Source organism: Mya arenaria, chromosome 4 (genome assembly GCF_026914265.1).
Source record: "Mya arenaria isolate MELC-2E11 chromosome 4, ASM2691426v1".
Lineage (NCBI taxonomy): Eukaryota > Metazoa > Mollusca > Bivalvia > Myida > Myidae > Mya > Mya arenaria.
The window spans coordinates 27,250,538-27,267,462 of NC_069125.1; the positions used below are offsets into that span (position 1 = coordinate 27,250,538).

The 16,925-nt window shown below is 32.9% G+C and overlaps 3 non-coding genes across 3 annotated transcripts; all 3 read right to left on the reverse strand.

Moving 5' to 3' along the window:
- Positions 1–237: 237 nt before the first annotated feature.
- Positions 238–327, reverse strand: Trnay-gua (transfer RNA tyrosine (anticodon GUA)). Its single transcript is given in 2 exon segments — positions 238–273; positions 291–327. It is a non-coding gene; the product is annotated as a tRNA-Tyr (tRNA).
- An 11,028-nt stretch (positions 328–11,355) lies between these two features.
- Positions 11,356–11,445, reverse strand: Trnay-gua (transfer RNA tyrosine (anticodon GUA)). Its single transcript is given in 2 exon segments — positions 11,356–11,391; positions 11,409–11,445. It is a non-coding gene; the product is annotated as a tRNA-Tyr (tRNA).
- Positions 11,446–13,856: 2,411 nt separating this feature from the next.
- Positions 13,857–13,946, reverse strand: Trnay-gua (transfer RNA tyrosine (anticodon GUA)). Its single transcript is given in 2 exon segments — positions 13,857–13,892; positions 13,910–13,946. It is a non-coding gene; the product is annotated as a tRNA-Tyr (tRNA).
- Between the last annotated feature and the right edge of the window lie 2,979 nt (positions 13,947–16,925).

Genomic DNA, 16,925 nt, shown 5'->3' on the forward strand with positions numbered 1-16,925 from the left:
TACTTGATTTAAAGCTTGCCGATAGAAAACTTCTACAACATCATATTTACAATTGAAGTAAAATGCTCATTCTCATTAGCATATTTATTTCATCAATTTTCCGGATATCAAATGTTGACGCATCCGCACAATGAAAAACTCTCCAAAACTCATTTATAATGGTAGTGTTAAAATTACAAAAGTCGCTGTGTAAAATCGATGACCGGACCAAAAGTTAAATTATGGTAAAAAGTAAAGTCCCGTGAGCCGGATTTGAACCAGCGACCTAAGGATGACAGTCTCATGTACCACTACAGTCCTCCGCTCTACCAACTGAGCTATCACGGGATACGTATGGTAGTCGTACTATACAAATAATTAACAAAAAGGCTATTGTTGGTAATGTAATGATGAGTGCAATGCCTTTCATCCATCAATTTAAGTATAAGAGTTGACAGTTTACCAATAGTGGCTTTACAAGTAGAATTAATAATTCAGCAAAGATTTACAACCCTCTTAATTTAATGCACATTTTTAAATGTTACAAACAGTTTAAAGCCTTCGGAAACATGTCGTGTAAATACAAAGCAACACTGGTCGCACCTCTTTCAAGATATACAGATAATGGGGGATGTCACAATCAAACAGTTAATTAAGAAAACTTACAATTATAACACAGACGAATAATTGAATACAGTTATCTGTAGAATATGACGTGGTACACAATGCTGTAAAACATGAGAATGAAATAGAATAAGATCATACACTGAAATCAACTAATGTTTTGTTTCTTTTATGCTTATTTTCGGAGACCTATTGGTATTTCAATTTATTTTTCTAAATACCCTTTTGCGATTTCACTTCACGTGTGGCAACCCTCTTGCAAAGTTTTGATCGCCGATGGCGTAGACCGTTGTTCTTACGCCGGCTTGTGGTGGAGAAATAATTATCCGAATGTTTGTTTAAAACTTTATTATTAACGCGAGTTTCGTACAAGTATTTCACAAACATTGATCAAAAAACTTTTATTAATGCATTTATGGTCCGAATGATAACAAAAAAAATGCACGTTTCTTTAAAAATAATAGAACAGGGCATAAATACGTTGACCGAATTACAAGGTAAAGCACGAAAGAAGCAATCGAAATATCCCATTTTCATTAAATCTTTATGTCGCAGTGAATATTGACATTTACACTGTTTACACCCAAAAGAGAAATTATGCAGATAAAAATTGTTCCGTTCATAGTAAGATAGCAATGTTTTTCAACGAGTGAGCCCCAAAAGTTATGTTTCGTGAGTGTTCACGAGGTGAAATAAGAGGATAATCCGAAACAACGTTTACATTTTCAATCTTTCGCATGCTTAGCAAATTTCTGACTTTTACCATTACCCATTTTACTGTAAAAGATAGTTGAATAAAGAAAATTTATCTCCGGTGTGTTGGAAAATAGTTTGGAAATTTCACTTGAACCTCACTGTATCTATCTATGCCCTATCCGCTCTGCTGTCCAAGCACTTTCACGGGTCACCCAAAAACGCATACTCTGTATGATAACATTGTACGTAGTTACAAACACGATACGTATGCAGCTGTCTGAATGATAGTCTAACGACTGAATACGAACAAAAACCATTTTTCCAGGGGATAAAAATAACGCATTTCAGGTTTGTTAGACAGTAAACAAAAGTAATTGGCAAAAACTTACTCTTCTCAGAAATGTGTTTACCTCAGACAAGCATTTGCCTAAAGTATTGTTAACACATTTGAGACATCGTTTAAGTGACATTCACAACAATGAAATCATTCATCGTTATCAACTCTGACGCTCTTAAATTGCAGATTTCAGATTGAATTAAAACAAACTCATTTCAAATTTAATTTGAATTCAACTTTGCAAGTTTATTTAGATGTAACGGCATCTATATAACAATATCACAGTAATTCTGTTTTGGTTATCAAGTCAACAACATTTACCATTGTCGTCGTCATTACTTAAGTCGTGATCACCATTCGAATCGCTATAATCCTTGTGGTCGTCATTGTCGACGTAGGAAGTCGTGGTTTTCGTCTTGGTGATGATGTTGATACCAATTATGATAGTGACGATGACTTGTTTGCTTGTTCGTCTGTATCATCGGTCGGAGTGTACATATCAAAACAAGTGAATGTACTTACCACGAACATTTAGTGAGCTTGTTGAAAGTCGACGAAATCAGTTTGCTAGTGTATTCCAATAACTTGAACGATTTTTGGTTATCGATTCAGAATTCATTTTTTCGAAAAAAAAGGTCGATACACAATGCTAAAAAACAAAGAGGCCCTGAAATGACATACGGACAAATTCCTTTTCGGGAGTTGCAGTTATTTTTATTTTGTTAAAACGCTAAAATAGTGTGTTAAAGCCGATTACGTTAATAAGGAATGATATTACGTTTGACGGAATAATTCAATACTTATATCTTTAAAACGGAACAATATTTCGTCATATTACGGATAAAGTATATCGTTATAACGAAAAATGTTTTACATTATAACGAAGTATTTTTATCATAACGAAACACATTTTATGTCATAACAAATTATTATTTAGTTATATCGAGATTTCACTGAAACCAAACAAAATATTATTACGTTTTAACGAATTATAATTCCGTTATAACGAAATTCGTATTCTTTATCTCGATATAACTAAAATATGTTTCGTTATAACGAAATAAAAACGAGTGTTTCAGCCTGCATTAAAATCGATGTTTATCACTTTTATAATACTAATGATCAAACTGCGGAACACATGACTTAAAAACTCTTAAAATGTGCCTCCATAAGGTAACAGTTCTCCCCGTATTTAAGGAGATTTTCCCCGTGGTGTTTCCATCCGTAATAGTAAAAACCCCAAAGCAAAAACATGGGTATTTTCCTGTCCCAAAACCTCTATTTTGATAAAATAACACCTCACAGAATATTATTATGGCAGAACAGTCATGTATAACATTCAACGCGCGTTCAAACTTTCCCTTCATTGCATATGTCAGAAGTCTTTTGTAATATCTAATAAAGATTGTAATTTTATTAAGACAACATCTAAGGTGCGAGTTGTTTTACTCTACTTTATACCTCGAGGTCATTGGTTCGAGCTGAACCTGACATTGACATTGAAAGGAATGATTCTGATATACCGTTTATCTTTTAAAATCTAGCATTGAAAGGAATGATCCTTACATACATGTCTTTCTTGAAGAATTCATATTAAAACAGGAGTCGAGGTGACCATGATATTACCGAGAACATCTCTAGCTTTTGAAGGAATTATCCTTCCATACCTGTCTATCTTTAGAAATCATATTCAAACAGGAGTCCAGCTGACCATGATACTAGCGGGAACATCTCTAGCTTTGGAAGGAATTATCCTTACATACCTGTGTATCTTTAGGAATCATATTCAAACAGGAGTCGAGCTGACCATGACATTGGCAGGAACATCACTAGCATTGAAAGGATCCTTAGTACCTGTCCATCTTTAGGAATCATATTCAAACAGGAGTCGAGCTGACCATGACATTGGCAGGAACATCTCTAGCATTGAAAGGATCCTTAGTACCTGTCCATCTTTAGGAATCATATTCAAACAGGAGTCGAGCTGACCATGACATTGGCGGGAACATCTCTAGCATTGAAAGGATCCTTAGTACCTGTCCATCTTTAGGAATCATATTCAAACAGGAGTCAAGCTGACCATGACATTGGCAGGAACATCTCTAGCATTGAAAGGATCCTTAGTACCTGTCCATCTTTAGGAATCATATTCAAACAGGAGTCGAGCTGACCATGACATTGGCAGGAACATCTCTAGCATTGAAAGGATCCTTAGTACCTGTCCATCTTTAGGAATCATATTCAAACAGGAGTCGAGCTGACCATGACATTGGCGGAAACATCTCTAGCATTGAAAGGAATTATCCTTACATACCTGTCTATCGTTCGTGGTAATTAAATTTGAAGCAGATCCCTGTTTTTATATTGAGACGCATATAAACATGAAGAATACTATTTTCTATTACAGCAAACCTTTCAGTTATATTTTTTACGTATGCATCGAATACTAATGTCCAATTTACCAAGGCCGTTATAATTTCTTTGAAGAACGCGCTAATATAGAATCAACATAACACAATTTATATATAGAGAGAAACCAAAACGGAGATACTTCAGACTTTATTTTTACCTAATAATAGCAATGCTGTCCTTTCTGTAGATTAATTAGTTACTCTAATTCCTATTTTTGTACAATCAATGATTAATTAAACTATATACATGTGCGTTAGTTGTTCGTTGTTTTTGGTGCCTTTGAATGTATTTCTATTATATTGTTACGAGTTCGGTGTAATGAAGCATTTTACAGTATCCTCTAGGATAGCGAGAAAATCTAAATAAAAACCAACTGCTTCAGGTAATTAACCTGGCGTAAATGAGTGAGCCAAACATGTTTCATAACAACGACTACATATTTTAATTGTAAAATATCGCAGTGGATCAGGAGGTCACATTAATTTCCCCTTCCCTTGTTTACTGCTTTGTAACAACATAAGGTCGACAGTTGCATCATTAAGGAGGTGCTGAAATCACGCATTTTTGTCGGGGGCAAGCATCTGTTATTGAATGAAAACAGCCGGTGGCTGTCGAATATTTAAAAAAGCAACGCTCCACTTGGAAAGAAAGTACAACAATATGAAAGGCATACAATGGGAAATAACTACAGAACACTTCGAATGTTTAACGTGACATTCTTATTGAAAATCAATATATAAATAAGTATAACAAACATCAATGTCGACTGATAAACCTTTAACTACTAACAAAATAAAGCATAAATGGAAAATATTAATTACTGATGACAAGATTGTAACCATGTATTTAATAGCAGAAAGCGCAAAAATGTTAAATAATTGGTGAATGCTAAAAGAATTACTGTGGTGTGCTATAGTCCCATAGGGTAGAAATACTGTGTTTTATAGACATTTCTTTAAAATTAAACTCAGTATACTTCATAAGAACCATTGTTTTTGACATTTATTCATCCATTTTGGAATATTAAAACAATATCATTAATTATGGTAAATCTTATTTGGGAGCAAGAGTGCATCTTTAACAGAAGTCCATAAAATACGACAAACTCATAATACTGGTACAGGACATGACACTCTTGAAAGAAGGTTTAAGGTATGCATTACCTATCTTACTGAGGTATCAATCCACATAAACTATTTTACTAAGGTAATAACAGGCTCTTATCGGCTACAGTTTTGTGTTGTTGAATGTTAACGGTATTGTATGAAATAAAAGCACGATTGTCGCGCCTACAGCCTGATAACGCTTTAGACCTTTTAATATATATATATATATATATATACCACTCAACAACACAAAGGTCAAGAAAATATTGAAAAAGAAAGTCCCCTGAGCCGGATTTAAACCAGCGACCTAAGGATGACAGTCACATGTACCACTACAATCCTCTCTATAACCTGAGCTATCACGGGCTATGAAAACTACATATACTATACCAATAAATAATACAGAAAACTTAAGAAGATACTTACAGAGAATATTTGTTGATTTCAGTGTAAGATCGTCTTTTATTTCAAGAGTGCCATAGAAAAATATAAATCAAAATTGCTGCTGTTGTTATTAAAATATCCTTAAGAACTGCGTTCTTATCCAAAGGAAATTCAGTTGCTTCAATTATCTGTTCATGACATAGAATTTATGATAATAGAAGTAGAGTTAACATCAGTGTTGGGAGGCTTTTCTTATGCATCGTGCTGAACAAATGTTATTTTTTATTCTGTGATATCATGCAATCGCCAAATATATCTCGCAGCAAGTCAGCGAATTTAGGGGAATTCAAACATATTTTAACAAATTTATGATTTGGAGGGCACCAATCCATGCATGTAAGTTCTTCCAGAAGCGATCACCTTGAATAAATCAACATGCATGGCTTGGTGTCCAACGTCTTATCTATTGTGAGCCTAGCTCCGGCGAAACAAGTGAGCTTATTACTGTTCTAAGTTGTACAATTAAAGGGCGTCATTGATAACCTGAAAAACTAAAGGGTGTTCCTCTTCGATGTGAGGCGATAAAGTATTAGGTAATTAAAATCATTGCTGTATTTAACAGCTAGGTTTTGAGGCTAGGAATAACGATAAGTTCAATTAGGCTTATCGTAGCGGGACGCCGGTTAGTGGCGAGAAACGCCATTTTTGTTTACTCAAGACGTACAATGACCACTTGAGTAGGATTAGAGGAGTGACACTCAAGTGATATGTTCGTATTCACATGGATCGCTCACACTCCATTTCATCAAGTTACTAATACAGTACAAAATTAATACATGTATGTATGCCCATATCTGTTTTATGATGTGGGCGGTCACAGATTACAAAGTATACATTAGTTTATTTGAGATTTGTGTATCTCATTGTTAGAAATTGCGACAACAAGAGTGCCATAGAAAAACATTGATAACGTTGACGTAGCTGTCAATTTTCTATTTCCCGTTCGTGCAGCAAACGTTCAAAGATATATTTTTTACTTTTATTATTAACTCATTTTAGTGCAAACTTTTATAGGCATTAATCAATGACCTTTTATATATGCATGTAGGGAATGAATACATGACAAAATTACTACGCCGCAATTGAAAATTTGAAAGCTCCAACGTGTTGTAAAACAATTACGGATACTCATTGGGTAAAAGGATTTCTCTCAGCTTTAGAGTTTGTGTCATGATACATGGGTTTTCAATCAACTCCCACTGTCAGAGACCAGTCTGATTAGCTTGAAGACAGGTCGTTTTTCGTGAAGACCACGCTAATTGGTGACAAATTTTGAGGCGGGGGGGGGGGGGGGTAAAATGGTCAGTAAATCTGTTATTTGTTCTGTGAATTTAACAGGAAACTCATATTGCGTATTACATCGACAAACAGTCGGTTTTTCTTGTGTGTAATTTTACATGAAAACAAATGTTCGACATTCAGCTTCAAAGCTTAAGAAAACGTTTCATAATAGGATTGTCATTCTTCTAATAAACGGTAAGTTGTTCATTTTCAAATATGTCTTTAGTTACACTGATTTTTTTTTTTAATTTAGAATTATATTTATTGGAAAAATCTTCTGGTTCCAATGTGATATGTTTAGTTTTGATCAAGGGGAAGTAACTATGATTGGTTTTAAAAGTAGTTCTTAAGTTGATATGTTCCTTAGTTTGCAGTATAAAAATCAAAAATGATATTTTCACTGTTGATTTTCACTGATAAAATTTCATATTTAATTGAAAAGCATGAAAGAATGCGCAAGATTTGGACCAATCTATTATTATAATTGAAGTTCATATTGTTATCATTCCATTTATGTGATATTCATGATAGTAGTTTAGTGTGTTTCAAGAAAAGAAAACTTTAGCTGTTTCATTCCTGCATACATAATGCCAATACATACAGAGGAAAAACACTTGTTAGTTATTTTTTCTAAAGTAATTTGACACGAATCTAGATAGGCGACAGTCATTTTGTAAAGATATTATTTCGGATGTGCAACTCAGATTTCGTAAAGGTATTTCAACTGTGTTTTTTTTTCTATTCATAGTCTTATGTATAACATAGTCTTATGTATAACAGCTTAACGTATGAGTATCCCAATACTTCACATCCATAAGTAAGAATTGGAAGAATAGTTGAATCAAACAATTTCAGTTAACAATCCATAGATAAATCTAGATTTCTTACTTTTTTGAATAGATAAATAAGCCTTTCCTTGTTCAGCTTTATTATTTTTAGCAGTTGTAAACCGTTTTTAGAGAAAAGAATTCAAAGATATTTAATTCGAGGGGTTTATGCGAAAAGGTTCTAAGTGGCATTAAATAAAGAAGCAGATAAAACCTTTTCGCTTTCACCCGAATTGTATCCACCACCTCAATTTGGTGGTTGTTTATGATCAAAAAATTTTTTTTAAGAAAACGATCTCCAAATACCATTATCTTAGTATTGTCAAAATATATATCTTATTACCATTGTGTGCAATATTCGTAAAATGTATTAAACATGGACGTGAGATCCTCCTCTATGATTTCAAAACCAACTGTGTCATCAGCATATAATATAACAATCAGTTTTATTTACATGTCGAAATTGGCATCAGATAGGACTAAACTTTAAACTTATGTCATTTTTGTCAATAAATAATTTTCTAGATCATTCAAAAACAAACGAAAAGTATCGGTGAAAGTTTTCGCCTTGGCTTACACCTCTAGAACAGGGAAAAAAAGTTGTTTTTTTTATTATAAACAGAAATACAAGATTTGATACCACTATACATATTTATGATAATAGTAAACATTTTTTTCATTTTTGCTACAACACATTAATTTACTCCAAAGGCCGGTTCTCCATACAGAGTCAAAAGCTTTCTGAAAATCAATAAAACAGCAGAACATTTTTATTTTTTTTACGTTTACCAATTTCAGCTAATGCATGTAGTACAAAAATTAGGTCACCAGTCGAGTGCTTTTTTTCTTAAGCCTGCTTGATTTTCATTGAGCAGGTTATTCCATTCTAAGTATTTAGGTAACCTATTGTTTTACACAGCAGTAAAGACTTTTCCAACACAACTTAAAATTCTGATAGGTCTAAAGTTTTTAGGATCATCTTTATCTCCTTTGTTTTTATAAATTGGTATAATGGAGCCAATTAGCCAAGATTAAGGGATAACAACCCGTGTTAAAGACTATTTATATGTGAAATAACTTATGGTTCAAGGGCATTAACAGATCACAAGACGCTTTAATATATTCGTTTGATACACTATCAAGACCAGTAGCCTTGTCAGATTTTTATATACTTATATAAATATTAATTTCATCAATTGTAATTTCATTGTTAAGATTATAATCTATGCTAACATTTGGAGATTCAACTTCAACATGTTCATTGCATCAATGTTATTAGCATTTACGTTTTTAAAGAAATCAAAAAATACATCAAGGTTAATATCGTCAGTCTTATTTCTAGTGTTCAAACTGTTTATGTAATTCCAATAATCTCGTGGAGACTTACTTCGGATTTTTCTCCGCAGGGCTCTTTTATGTGCTTCTACAGATTTTCTAATGATAGCTTTGTACGTTTTGGATGACTGTACTAGATCATGTTTTGTATCAGTGTTCTTTATATTACTATATCTACGTTTACAGCCATGGGACTTATTTCTAGATGATCTGCATTCATTATTAAACCATACCTTATTACTTCAACAAGTATTCTTACTTTTAAGAGGATATATTTTATACATACCGAATATGGTTCTGGCAGATTCTACTAAGACACTTTCAACAGAATTGGCTATTTCACATAGTTTAGTTTTATCTAGATTGCCATCACTCTTAAATAGATTCTCCATAGCATCATCTATAGTAAAGTAAACATCATAGCAAAAAGGAAGTAGAAACAACTAAGAATAGTAGTTATGATATTTTTCTTACTTTAAATGTAATAAGTAATGTTATTGCTTTAGACCTTGAATTTTATTTTAATAAAATAATTCATTAGCTTGTTGTATTATTATTTTATTGTATGTTCAGATACGTGGCATGAATTTATTTATTACTATAAAGACGAAGAACGAATGTTTAAGAATGTCTGTTCTGATCTGTTCTTAATTCTTTCTTAAATGAATCTATACGTACCCAATTAATAAAATCAATAAAAAAAACTATTCAAAACTTTTGTCGGGGGTTTTCTAAACGGTTAAATCGTAATCCGTCTGCGATCCTTTTAACGTAAACATAAGCGTAAATGCTAAATGATGACTGAGGTTTTAGGGAATGCAGAATGGCCTATTTTCATTCACTTCGAAATGATCAATATTTAATATAGACTTAGCTGATCATATGTTTTGGTTGAATGTCACAATTTATGATGATACGCACTAAAATAATTAAGTCACACCTTTCGAGTACTTCATAACATGCGGAATAAAAGTGCGTCAACAACGATATAACACACACAAAATTAAAAATCCCAAATAACATGTTATAAAACTGTTATTCATGATAAGGTTAACTATCCCTTCACTATCAAACGTTGGGCGTATTTTGTGCTTGAACGAGTTACAGCGCCCTTTGGTATTTCGTCAAATTTATAAAACAATACTGCTGCTTCAGGGTTTATACTGAAATTAGAAAGCCGTATATCTAACTACTCCAAACTATTGTTAATTGGAGGACATTTGTGCTGGTTCGGGAGGTCATATTAATATCCCTTCCCATGTTCACGTTTTTAAACAACATTAATTATTGTTTTAGGCTCATGTTGAGCTAATGGAAATGCTGGCAGGATTCTGATTTAATCATTTAGATGGCTTATAACAAAACGATTGTTAAGTTCCACTAATTCATTCATTGCTTTTATTAAGTGATATATTTTAACAACTATTTTTGCTTTGCAAATCAAGAGAATCGACAGCCGGTAATTTACTGTAACTTTCTTTGACGAGTGCAATATTAAGTGGATGCTAAAATATTTCTCTAGGTAAAAATACATTTTTGTATGAAAACAGCGCAAGTCTGTTGAAATAAACTTACATAAATATATAGCAACGAGTTGGCATTAATTGCCTCAGTCAGAATTGATTAATTTTGAATCAGTTTTAACTTATTCCATACAAAGGTCCGCACTTTCGCGGTTTAGTAGCATAGTTGTATTTAAGTTGTATACCGCAGGCTTACATACTTGAGTCCCGCAAATCGAAATCAGGTATTGCCAGATTTACTTTTTGACGTTATGAATTGTTCAAAAGCTTTAATGTGCCGGGGTTACAAAATGGGACCTTTGGTGTTTTGCGGTTTGAAATAGTGCGAAATAAAAGACCAATGGTATGAAAACGTTCATAGAATTGCAACGTTTATGTGAATTTGAAAGCAAGCCGGAGAATCTTTAATAAATTTTGGTGAGGAACCAAGGGGAATAAAAAATGATAGATAATTATGCAGAAACTAGAAATATGTTGATTTAAATACCATGCCTTTACCTACTTTAAATGGTCGGTCTCTATTAATTAACCTTACACTAGCAATCAACTTGTCAATTATATTAGAATTCTATAATTTGCATTACCTATTCTTACTGAGGTAATGACAGGCACCTATCTGTAACAGATTAGGTCACTCGAAAAAAAAATTGATTCGAGTCTTATTTATATGATACGAATTGTAAAACATCACGCTTGTCGCGCTCTAAGCCTTTCACTGATTTCAAAACATTTCTTCTCTACTTACGACATTCAAGCCCGATACAAAGGTCGAGAAAGTGTTGAAAAGAGAGTCCCGTGAGCCGGATTTGAACCAGCGACCTAAGGATGACAGTCTCATGTACCACTACAGTCCTCCGCTCTACCAACTGAGCTATCACGGGATATACATACCAAATTAACCATACCAATTATTAATACATAAAAAGAGTTGACAGTTGTTGTCGGTAATGCAATGAAGCGTACATTGGGGACAAGTGGGTTCTGGAAGATAATGTATTTACCAACTTAGCAAATGTTATTAAACCTCGTATATATGCATTATCATATGTTTAAATGATTCTTCGTGTGTAATCTTTGTTCCTAAGTGTATAAAACAGCTAACCGTTTTTTAGTATTTATGTTTTACTTAATATATAGCAGCTTATTTTACCATTATGTCATATTAGTTGTAGTGTAATAAATAGCGGCTCGTTGTGTTTGTTTTCAATATAAGATCGTAATATATTTCTTCGGGTGAGCACCAAAAATTTGTTTTACTGTTAGTGTTTATGAGGTGAATTATATTGCGATGTTACCCTGAAAGATTAACATAACATTTTTATTTGACTGCAAGATCTCTACAATTATCCCGAAAGCATAATAGGAAATACACCTTATTCCAAAACAATTGAATACTATAACAACATGTTAGTCAGTAAGAATCAGTATAAGACTTTAATTCCCATTAGAAAAAGGACACTGAATACTTATTTTGCTATACAGTGTTGCTATAAAGCATGGTAAATACGTGACGTTAGCATATAAATTTAATGGATTTTATTGCTGTTATTTACAGTTTACATGAGTACCAACGTTTTGTTTAAACATGTATAATTTTCTGAACTGTTGAAAAAATGTTGGATCGATCCAAAATATATAATTATGGTTATGCTAAACATTGTTACTAACTTCATTTTTATTTTACGGTAAATCTTCGGTGGATCTCTGGCAGGGTATACACTTGTGGTGTTGGTCATTGACCTCTGGCTCATTATAGGTGGTAGAATAACAACAGAATTGAACATAACAGAACAGAATTTATTCTTTTTAAACCATAACGGTTTCTCCTCATAAACATATACAAAATAGATAAATACAAATGTTAAGCAATAAGCAATACACGAGTATGGGTTGCTACATATGACGTATCAACAAAGTGATATTTACATATAAGGCAATGCATGAGCTCATTAAGATGAATACAAGGGAACAAATCCTAATATTTCATCAAATCATGGATATATTATGAAAAGAGAAAATATCAAACAGTGTTTTGTTTTATATGTTATTTCTAATTATATATGCATCTCTTATATAGATGGCAAGATCATTAAGTTCGTTTCTTCTTTTAGAATAAAGCAGTAAAGTCATTTTGAATACACTTCGATTTCTCCAATAAAACATTTTAATGTGTCTTCTAAGGTGCACATCTAAACAAAAAATGGAACTCATCTTCAATGTCATTTGAGTTGCACACTTGGCATACACGTTTGTGTCTTTCAATAAGATTTCGTCCGTATCTAACTGTTTCTATTCTTAACTGATGTGTAGAAGTTCATCTGAAACGACTCTTTTCTGAATTCCAAATGACGTCCAAATATTGTTCGCACTCAAAGTTAAATTTCATATGTTCATATAATAAGGATAAAACGTTGTTTTTTCCTAAATCCCTATGCCGTTCCTGCATGAAATTGTCGATCATGGTTTGTTTAAATAGCACAATTAAATGATTGCAATTAATAGTTAGGGATCGTTCCATACATATGCATAGCCATATCTGCATAATAATGCTTTAACTTTTGATAACCAATTTGATTTACCATCGATACAGTCTTGTATCAAACAGTTATATATAGCATTTATAACACAAATTTTACTCTTAATCACTTCCAACCAATACTTTATAATTTTTGAAAAATTGTTTATATACAATGGATATCGTTGCAATTCTGCATAAAAAGCGGCATTGCTACACGATAATTTAACACCTAAATGCGTTCACAAAACTTCAAATGTATGCGTTCGATCTCCTTAGATTTACCATGACCCCATATTTCACATGCGTAGTTTAAAATTGACGCTTCAAATGAGTCAAAAAGCTTACAACAAAACTTAGGACTAAACGTAAAGTGTTTCGTTTTTGATAACATTGTGTTCATGGCCCTTAATCCTTTACTTGCCACGGTGCTTTGATTCGTACTGAATATACCATTTGCACTAAACACGCTGTCTTGGTAGTTTAATTCGTTTGCAACATCTACGTCAACACCTTTATAAAACCATTGATCATTGTTTAATGTTCTACCTATCCGCTTTAAAACTATTATTTTTGTGTTTTTCTTTTGTTATTAACTTAACCTTGCATTAGCAATGCCTATCGGTAACAGTCAAAAATATATCTTTTTGGATTCGAGTGTAATTTATATGATCCGAAAGTCAAAAAAAATCACGCTTGTCGCGCTCTAAGCGTTTTATTCAATACTAATGTCATTGAAGCCGGATACAAAGGTCGAGACAATGTTGAAAAAGAAATTCCCGTGAGCCGGATTTGAACCAGCGACCTAAGGATTACAGTCACATATTCCACTACAGTCCTCCGCTCTACCAACTGAGCTATCACGGGATATACATACCAAATTAACCATACCAATTATTAATACATAAAACGTGTTGACAGTTGTTGTCGGTAATGCAATGAAGCGTACATTGGGGACAAGTGGGTTCTGGAAGATAATGTATTTACTAACTTAGCAAATGTTATCAAGCCTCGTATATATGCATTATCATATGTTTAAATGATTATTCGTGTGCAATCTTTGTTCCTAAGTGTATAAAACAGCAAACCGTTTGTTAGTATTTATGTTTTGTTTATTATATAACATCTTATTTTACCATTATGTCATATTTGCTGTAGTGTAATAAATAGCGGCTCATTGTGTTATTATCAATATAAGATCGCAATATATTTCTTAGGGTGAACACCAAAATTTTGTTTTACTGTTGGTGTTGATGGGGTAAATTATATTGCGATATTATCCTGAATGAGTGACTTAACATTTTTATTTGACAGAGAAATCTCTGAAATGCTGGCACTGCAGTACACTATGTAAATCAGTAAGAATCAGTGTAAGACTTTAATTCCCATTAGAAAAAGGACACTGAATACTTATTTTGCTATACCGTGTTGCTATAAAGCATGGTAAATACGTGACGTTAGCATATATATTTAATGGATTTTATTGCTGTTATTTACAGTTTACATGAGTACCAACGTTTTGTTAAAACATTGATTATTTTCTAAACTATTGAATAAATGCTACATCAATCCAAAATATCCAATCATGGTTATGGTATACAATGTTAGTAACTTTTTTTATGGAACATATTCTGTGGATCTCTGGAATGTTATACAATTAAAATGACACTGGCGGTGGTCTTTGACCTATGGCTGATCATTAAAGATGGTCGAATAATGAAGTGAAAAATAATTACAGGTTATTTATCATTGTTCTGTACAATATGGAGATGTCTTTGAACGAGTACACAGCTGCAAAAACTGGGACAAGCAGTTAGGGGAGTCCAATATGGTTTTCCAAACTGTGTTCAAATAATCCCGTAATATACAGAACAACGTTAAATAACTTTTTTTATCCTATACATTTATAATTCCAAATATTTTAATTATAAACGTGTTGATATCAGATCTTGACGCGTTGTTTGTAAACAAACCAGATTTCACTACGGTAATTGATGACGATTTATGTCACTTTTACTTACTCACGCTTTACGTTGAAAAAGTAAAGGTTTGAATCGTGGATTAACCACATACCAAAGTGATGGTTAAAATCCATATCCATCAAATGCACAACTTGTAAGACAATGCATTATGTTAATCATATCTTTAGTGTTTTCAGTTGATATCTATTAGCTTTTGTATTAAGTAATTATCACAGCTTTGGAATATATGCAATGATGAAATACATAATTATCCGTGTTATGTCAATATCTTTATCAAAATTATAATCAAGATCATTTAAGAGTCTGTCAAAAACATATTAAGGAATGAAGCAGTAGATACAGGGCCCGTATTCACTAATGTATTCAGCCGGACTTTCATATTCAGGTCTTAAACGGACTCGCTAATGTGTTTGGACCAGAATTAGTTTCCCATAAAAGCATTTGAAAACTATTTTATAATCATTTTACTTTTTGATACCATCACAGAACAGAACAGAAATTGTATTCGAATTAAGCATGAAAAGATGATGGAGAACAAAAATACAATAATACCACAATATTCTGGTTTAGTGGGGAGCGAACCACACGCCGATATGGCTCAAGACCACAGTTATCTGCCCCCCGTTGACCAAGATCCGGATGTTAATACAGGAAAAAGAGTGCATGTGTTCAAGTATCAATATTTTATAAAAATTGAATAAAAAAGAAGCAAAAAATGTTCTTTTTGCAGAAAACTTGACTGAATTTGACACTCCATTGCAGAAATTAATAGTTTTCAGTGTAAATATTGGAAAAATCATAGCTTGTGGAAGTCTGAAAATTAGTTGTTTGTAGCCGATTGACTCCTTGGCGGAAGGGTTATGTATTTAAACTCAATTTTGACAGTCGGGTCAATGGTCAACATGGTGTTTTCTTGTGATTATATTTTGTGTCTTGAATTGTTCTAGAGATGCCATGTCCTTGTTTTTCAATTGGGACGTGTATAAAGTCAAAAGCCAGGTAAGTGTCTATATGAAACATATAGTTAAAATAACTGTGGTCTCACGCCTGATATAGTCTAGAAAAAGATAACCAAAGCCTCCACCACTTGGCCACAAGGGCTGATACAATATAATAGGGAAATCGAACCTTTATCGAAGTCATAAGTTACATCACGTCATAATGGCATTTGCTTTATTTTGGCAAGATAGCAACAAGTACATCATAAGCTCGTGTGAGCTTTGACCGAATATGTCTTAAAGCTTCACTCTCACAGATTGAACGTTTTGATAACTTTTTTTTAATTTTTGTCTTGGAACGAGTCAGTTTTTGCGAAAATCCATGGAAACCGGTTAAATAAGACTGCTGACAAAAAATAGATTGCAGATTTATATATATAAGGTCAAAAACTGATGTTTTATTCATTTTTCTTAAACCGTTTGTATCGGTTTAAGCCATAAAACATTAATTTTCGAACGGAAATATGAAAATCTGCGAGCTGATCTTTTGTCAGCAATCTCATATCATTGGTTTGCAGATATTTACGCACAAATTTTCTCTTTCCAAGACAAAAGATAAAAAATGGTAAATCTGTGAGAGTGCAGCTTTAACATACAACAATTATTACAAAAAATGGTTCAGACTAAAAATGCCAAGTACCCACTACGTATAATGATATACCAATAAGTAGTATTGCACCAGCTTGGCAGCTATCACAGAAATTAGCTAGCAATCGAATAAATTATGATATATTGTGGCATATCACTAATTGATTAATATACATGTGCAACGCATATTGAGTTCTACCTATGACAAAAGCGCAGAAATAGAATAAAGGAATCATCGACTGCAAGAATCAGCCAAACAAAAACAACGACTGTAACAA